Source organism: Halyomorpha halys, unplaced genomic scaffold, assembly GCF_000696795.3.
Source record: "Halyomorpha halys isolate HHAL.00 unplaced genomic scaffold, Hhal_1.1 Scaffold40.1, whole genome shotgun sequence".
In the NCBI taxonomy this organism is placed as follows: domain Eukaryota; kingdom Metazoa; phylum Arthropoda; class Insecta; order Hemiptera; family Pentatomidae; genus Halyomorpha; species Halyomorpha halys.
In genome coordinates, this window is record NW_027106400.1 from 1,411,162 (window position 1) to 1,419,813 (window position 8,652).

The following is an 8,652-nucleotide window of genomic DNA, read 5'->3' on the forward strand; positions in this document are numbered from 1 at the left end:
TGATCATAATGCCATAATGATATGATACAGGATGTAGAGAAACTACCCAGTAGTAGAACTCTAAAAACAGTTTACAATATAAGGTCACGAGGCCATCTTCTTTTACATATTAAATTAAAACTGTTTTTTGCCGCGCAAAATGCAAGCCGCCACTATTGTTTTAACATTTCATTTCGATATAAAGATAATTCTGGAAGAAGATAGTTTACCGTATTAATTAGATCGTAGGAGGAATGTCCGAGGCGGTCAATAATGGTATCAAAATAGTAAAAGAAAACTATTTCGTGTAAACCGACGTTTCGCCCCATTTTGCAGGGATTCGTCAGGACTATTAGATAGGAACACAACAGCAGACATCCCTACACAGTCGGGCGAAACGTCAGTTTACACGAAATAGTTTTCTTTTACTATTTTGATACCTTTAATGACCGCCACCCGGACTATCCTCCTACAATGTAGTTTTCATTTATTTTTGTTTAGTTTTCTTTGTTGTTTAAGTAATTATCTATAATGAGTTATATTCTTTATCGTTCATGTGCAGCAGCTAATTGCAAAAATACAACTATTGAAGACTCTTAAAAAGTTGGTTTATCCAAGTGCCTAGAATTGTCAGAACTAGAAATATCTGGTCAAATCTGGCTAGAAGGTATCCAAAATTATTATCGAATTTAAATAATAGGTTATAATTTATCAAAATCACTTCAAGTATAATGCAAGATACATATTTAAGTTCATTTGAGGATCTATTTATTCCGAAAGACTACTTAAAGAAATTAAAAACGTAGTTATTTTGCCTTCCAGTTAGAAAAGTACATATATATGTATACAGATATATATGCAACGATATATAAAAGATTTTTTAACTTTTCTAAACTGCAGAACAGAAATCTAAATTTGTTGCAAAATAATTTGGTAACATTAAGGCATCGATTCTTGGAAAATTAGTACTTTCTGCTTTTTTGAAACTGTGTCCCATGGTTGATTTTGAAAAAAAAAATTAAAATTCTTTTAATTAATACGAATAATTTAAAAAAAATATAAAAAGTTTGAACCTCAAAATCAGTGTTTTATATTTATGTCTAAATGACGTCACATCCATCATGGCGGTTAGCGTTTTCCTTCTGTTGGTACACAGATTAAAAATCCTTTTATTTAAAACTAAAATTAAAAATTGATTGTGTATTTTTTTTTTAAGTCGTTAAATACCCTATTTGCCAAAAGGTTTGGCAGATATTCTAGAGATTTCAGTACTCTCTAGAATATCTGCCAAACCTCAAAAAATACATTTTTCATGTTCTTAAGGAGTAAACTGACTTATTAACTAACTACGGGATATTTTAAAACATACATTGGGGTAGCTAATATTTAGTAGTATATAACAAAATATATAAACTGCTATTAAGGCATTTGTAAGTGACTTTCAGTTTTTATTATAAATAATTGAGTACTACGTCTCAACAATTTATCATTGCATTTTATCTTAGTGATTCATTATAGACATTTATATAACGCTCTCTTAAGTTGCAAAAAATTCTAGTGAGGTGCGTCACCTACACATATTTCATTTACCACCCAACTTTAAATTGAAATTCATCTCTGCTCGTTTCAGATCAAATATTTAAACATTATTCACAACGACAATGATTTTATATATATATATATATTTTTTAAATTTTACTTAAAATAAATCGATAGCATATAGTGGTACTTTTGGTAAATCAATTTTAACGAACGATTTGCTTAGGTTCATCATCATTTTTTAAATTTATGAAATATATTTCTATTTTAAATCTACTGATTGGATTCATAAGATACTAATAAATTGCAACTGGAATATTTAATAAATGAATAAAACATATTGCAAAAAAATATATACATATCTATTTATTTGTAATAATTAATACAACCGCCTTGCAGCTTCCAAGTATAGTTAATTATTTATTATCAGAGTTCTAGGACAATTCATTGAATTATATTGTCCTCGGAAAGCAATTTGGATCCTTCGCAAACAAAATTAAGGAGAAATGTTTAATTAACGAGTTGAAAAGGAAAACTCTTCATTATCAAATGCGATTAACAAGTTAACTATTAGTTTATAATAAGTTAACTCTAAGTATATAATAAGTTAACTATTAGTTTATAATAAGTTGACTATTAGTTTATCTTAAAACCTTCTCAATGAGCGGAAAACATTTTAATTTGTACTTTAGGAACTGTTTAAATGCAATCTAACCTTTGAACCTCGAACCAGTAATGGAAAAAAAATATGTAAAAATATAACATTCAACGTTAAATTTTTTTTTAATTTCCAATAAAAGTAACTTCAGAACTTTTTATAATTGACCATTAAAACATATTATTTTACCCAGTAGGTTTTGTTGTTTAAAAAATCCAACAAATTTCGTTTTATGTTATATTTTGTAACAGAGATTCTCGTAATAGAAACTAAAATATGAACCAAATTATGAAAACATGTCATAGTAGGAAATACTTACGCGGTGAAGTAACGATAGAAAAGTAATTTTCCCAGAATTATGATTTTCTGCCTAATAAGTAATAAGTAAGTTTTTACAGGCAAGACTTTTATTATTAAGCATGATCGATCATAGTAACGATCAAATCGAAGATAATTGACTAAAATGTTTTTACCATTTATTCCGGTCTTAAGTATTTTTTGTCGTGAAAATTATATATGAAATTGGAATTTCATTTTGTAGCAATACGTTATAATAACATATTTCAAAATATCTGCGGAAATGTTTTATAATAACTTGTTCTAATATTTTTAAATGCAGAAGAATATAGCGATAGACAATGAAAGCTTTAAAATACATAAATAAATAAACAAAATAAATTAAACTGTCTGAGGTAATGATATGCACACCAAACTTGAGTTTATTTATTATAATAGCTTTTCCCTAAAGCTAGTGATAATAGCTTATATCATTTTCCCAGCCCCTTGTCTTTACGCTCAAAATATTTTCAGTGTTAAATTTGTAGAAATTCCTTTTAAACATAAAATCAAGGAAACTATTATCAGCATTTGGATCTATTAATTCTAGAATTTCCACTCTCACTAATCTTTTTTTTTTTAATGCTATTTTTTATTTATTGATAGATATTACAATCTGCCACACAGTTGTGGGGAATAGGTAATAGTGATGAATTATCTCATACATACTAAAATAAAATAAAATAAATTAAATAAATGAATAAAAAAAAAAAAATCTCTTTTAAAATATATACAAACAGAAAAATAAACAAAATGAACATAATCAAACTATCTGTATGAAAAATAAATAAATAAAATAAAATAACAGTCTCTAGTCACATTTACACTCTAATATACAATATTTACACAATCGACCTGAGGATCCCTGAACCCACTCTATCCCCCACGTGTGAGGGGTAGAGCAGAGCTCGAGAGATCCCAGCGCGTCCCTCTCGCCGCATCACTGTCTAATCATTTAACCTCCGTTATTGGTGAAGGTAAAATTTTATAACGTTAACAACAGTATTTTCAAAATTTGCTCATCCCTTAAAACTACAAAAAAAATAACAATATTATATTAATAATAATAATTTATACAATACAATTGTAACAAGGATGACAACTCAGAACATTTTTCTTTTAGTATGTTAACACTTTCTTGAGACTGGGTAATATTGTTTAAATTATTATTATTAATACAATATTATTATTTTTTTTTAGTTTTAAGGGATGAGCGAATTTTGAAAATACTATTGTTAAGTTTTAACATTTTAGTTAACAATAAATAGTTTTTTTCTACTATTTTGACACCTTTATAGACCACCACTCGGACTTCCTTCCAACAGTCTACTTCATACTGTCCACTTTCTTCTCCCAATAAAGAATTTTTTGAATAACTAAAGGTGAAAGAAGAAAAAAAATATCAGACCGCCCAATCTTTTCTGATTGCATTACGGTTTCTTAATCTTATGTTCAACAGTCGTGTTATTGGAAAGAACAAAATTTATACTGCTTAGTTCTACTTCAAAAAAACCTAAAATTGCGGATTTTCATAACAACAGAAAAATAAAAAAAAATTGTTTTTATAATTTTCGCCTTTCCTGGTCTTAAGAATTCATTTATTTATTTTTTTTTAAATCACAAAAATAGCCATCATTACTGCAAACAAATTAAGGACGTAACAAAGTTAGTAAGTGAGAGTTTTGCTATGCGCTTCTTTTGTGTTATTTTATTTTATTAAAGTTGTGAGATTAGACAGCATTTTTTATAATAATAACAGTCTCTCGTTAATTAGTAACCAACGTATAGAGAATTGAAAACAATTTTTTTTATTTTGGTATTGTAAGTTCCTCCACGTATATGGAAAAGTAAAAAATACAAAGAGAAACAGAAAAATAAAAGAGGCGAAACGCGGTGACAGAAACAATTACCCCACGACAACACATCCACGAGATTGAGATCCGACTCCGACCCATCCTCTGCCGAATAAATCTTCTATATTCCGTCATCGGCGGGGAGTAGTGGGGGGAGGGAAGGGAGGATTTGATTTATTAGAAGTTGAACGGCGAAGAAAAGGTCGGAGGAAAAACTTTGAATTATTTCCTATTGATCATGCGGGGTTTTGCCAACGCTGGAGAAAAATCTTTTTCCTTTATGAGACCTCAAAGCGGCTAGCAATAATGTCGGATATTTATTCTGTTCCGTATCCCTCCATACACTCTCTTTCTCGCTCCCTATACTCTCACTCCCTCCCTCTATCGTGTAGCACTTTACGGAGTCGTACGGGGCCTGTCAAAGGAGCCTCTGTTTAACATTTAATAAGGGCTTAAAATCCTTCTCGTTTCCGTTTGTGCTTCTTACGTCGCCTTCGCTTCCTCAAAGGTAGTGGCTCTTTGAATAAATAACTCTAAGGATTTACACGTGTAATGCAATGCTTTATAATACCTGGAGCGGGCTGTATGTCTCTTAAGGAGACATTTATATTAGCGAGCAACTATTTTAATTCATATTAATTCTCTTATTGTTCCTTCCTGAGGATTCCGTGTGGAAGATACCATGGTATGAAAATATATTGTTAATTTGTAGTATTAAATACAATAAAAGAATAGATGTTTTACGACTTAACACGGCAGGAGTGTCCTTTTTTGTCCCCTAAGAGGTGTCCCGTGAGCATTCATCTCATGGTGGACGATTTTTACTTTTTTTTTAACGAAGTGATGACAAAAATATTTACGATTATATTCAACGCTGAAGAATTCAGATTTTGTAAAAGATGTAAGATCTTCTTGCCTCTGTTCATGATTTATTCATTTATTTTATTTTAAGTGCTTTGATCACTAGGACCATTTACACTTGATTTACAAATTGATAAAGTTAGTAGATTACAATTCATAAAGTTACAATTACAACTAACATAGTTAGTGAACTACAATATTAAGTTATTTATCCATTTATAAATGCTGGAATTCTTTCCGTTCATGATTTAAAATATGAAACCAGGTGAGCGAAATGCTGAAATGATAAAACAAATATGCCACGTTAGGAGTGTACTGGTGAGAAAAATACTCATTCTTACCATTGCGAATAAGTCAGAGCAAAACTAAATTGAGTGTAGGTGGGGAAATAAAAGAGGGAGTAACTTAAACAAGAGGCAATAGCAACATCAAAGGGTTAACGAAAGGTAGGCAAAAGTATAAACAAAATCGGTGTTGTTTATATATTTGTCTATTATATTAAATATTAGAAAAATATAAACGTTTATATCCCGACATGAGCAAAATGCTCAAGGCTAAACCTCACTCGGGTTAAGGCTAGAGACTTGAACTAAGTCCCCCTCTGTCAGTGCTTAGTTACTTGTAGCAATACAAGAGTGGCATGACGTGGGCTAGATCGCATTCTTATAGTTACTGCATTTTTTGACAAATTGCACTCTGGGCTATACTACATGTTGAATCAACATTAAATAAAAAAGGTTATAATTTTTTTCGTTTAGTTAATTTGTAACATCGACTTTGGAATCGATATATTTTAATTATAGAAGACATTTGTTTACTAAAAAAAAAAAAATTATTGTAAAAGGCGGTGCGACCTATTTAACGTGAGAGACAGTCCCTGATTATAAACATTGCCTGGAAGTCCATAGTGTAGTTTTCCCAACAGCGGCTTATTATCAGCATATCGTAAGCATCTCGCCAAAGCCACATATAGTTACGCCACAGCCTCCCCCTCCCTATTTTGCGTACTTCAAGAACATCTCGCACTCATCTGACAAGGTAGATATAGATATAGATATTTATGCAGATTGCTCACGGCGCATTCAACAACGGTTTTTCTTCGTTCTCCATTATAAAATTATTATAAGCACTTTTTTGTTTTTCTTTTTTTAATTAATATTTGTATACTAAGTACCTCTCTTTTTTTACACTTCCAATATTGGCGAGATTTTTCAGTTTTTCCTGTATATGTCTCTATCTAGACAGTCAGTATCTGTAATTTTAAGATTCTTTAATTCTCAAATTTGCCTCGTGATCTTCCAATGCTTTTGCAGCAAAAAATTTTGTTAAAGATTTTTTTTTTTCAATCTTTCCTCCTTCATCTTTTTCATATGGACATCAGCCTTCTGATTCCTATCTCGGTTTTCACGGATTTTCTGTAGATCTTTGCCCCTAACCTTCTTATATTTTCCTGGGCCCATAGATTTTTCTCAAGATCCTCCTTTCTATTCTTAGCAGCTTTTCCATGTTAGGCAGACAAATGTTTTTCTTCCTTTATAATATACATATATATATATATATATTAATTTTTTTGTCCAATATACCATTAAAACTTTACAACTTTATTTAATTATTTATGTTTCTTTTTCTTTTCTTTAATTCATTTCGTCTGCAAAGTTTTCCTTTAATATATTTCTGTATTAAACTTTCCGACCCAAAAATAATTTTACAGCGCATATTCTGGGGCTCCCAGTTCAGATAACACTACAGAAATAGCAGATTAAAAAATTGTATCCAACAATTAAACTTTCCTCTCTCAAAAATGTTAAATAAGGGATGAAGTAAATTGTACATTTAGGGCCGCCCGTAGCTCAGTGGTTAAGACACAGTCTTACCAATTTGATGTCTATTGGCGGTGACGGCTCGAATCCGGTCTGGGCGTTGACTTTGTTCATTGAGTGGCGGTCCCACAAAATGAAGAACTTTGACCCCCAACCATGGTTAGGCAGAATAGGACTCCAATAGGAGTCTTGGCCGAAAAAAAAAAAAAATGTACATTATTCTCAAAAGTGGCACGCGGAAAAACCATGCGTGATACTCCACTCCTGTCGGGATCCTGTATCACCAGGATGATATTTAACCACCAGAAAGAAACACCAAGCTATGGTAACTTCTTTAGAATATGCCCAAATTAAAAAATAAATCCAAAATTTTTCTCTCGTGAGTTTTGCCACAAATCAGCGTTATATTTAAATTAAAATCTTAAAATTTTGAAAGAATTAAATATATTTTCTGTAGCTAGCCGTGACCCGCAGAAGGACAGATCCTCATTAGCATGTGATACAGCAGCTAGATGCAATGACTCAGTCTGCTCGACCAGCCTCCAGTTCCAGTCAGCTACAGCTTTGGAATGCAGTTTTCTCCAGCTTGCACTTCTTGTTCACAACTCATTGCACTTCTCAGGTCAGTAATATATTCAGGAGTGGTCCGACCAAGTTCGGATGGTCTAGCTGATCTACAGTTTCGATATAACAAAAATCTATTTGAAAGTATGTTATTATATTATTTATCGATTATTACAGAGTTACCTTTAAAAAAAGTTACAACTAACATTTCTGTCAACTTTTATCGTTCATATTTGGAAATTATTTCTTACAAGCTTTTTTTTTTTATTGCGAATCGAAAGAGACATGTACAACAGTAATATTGTATACGAGATAAACAAATAACCACCAATTGGACTGATAACGTAGGGTTTTTCGTGATTGAATCAGTCTGGATTTTGAATGATGACTGTAGAATGAACGGCAGATTGCAATTTACATCAATAGCACCCTTCATAATGAGGCCAGAAAGAAGTTTTTTATGTTGAAACATTTTTTGTAATGTTTTGTAGTGAACCCCTTTTTAGAGACTGGTCATTGTAAATTCATTGGCACTATTACTGAAAAATAAATGATAATATAAAAATTTATTTATTAAATAATTTCAATTTCATTTCATTAACACGATTAATGATAATTTCAAAAGTACTTTGATAAAGCAATTAAGATTAAAATTTTATGTTATTCAATGCCTAATAGACCACTAAATAACTTATTAACCCTTTTTAAATTTGGAGGAAATGATCTCCGATGGGGTTTAGACCAGGTTTGAAACCGTTGTGGGTTCGAATCCCACCTGGGACAGTCAATATCTATTTAGCCAATGCCTCGAGAAACCTTGATATTCTTACTACTGGAGCTGTAATGCAGGACATAAAAAATATTTCTCGAGGCTAAAAATATGTCGCATTTTACTTTTTGCTTTAAAAGTTCATTAACACTGAATTTAAATATAAACCAGGAATTTTCTATCTAAAGTCGATATACTATGGTTTGGATAATCATTGTAAAGAAAATAATATTGGAGTATCTTACTTAGATTATTTAAATTTGTATAGTAAAT

At 30.9% G+C, this 8,652-nt stretch overlaps 1 protein-coding gene across 2 annotated transcripts in view; it reads right to left on the reverse strand.

Moving 5' to 3' along the window:
* LOC106687902 (uncharacterized) overlaps positions 1-8,652 on the reverse strand; it is a 641,896-nt gene that overhangs the window by 477,504 nt on the left and 155,740 nt on the right. The gene's annotated exons all lie outside the window — the stretch shown is intronic.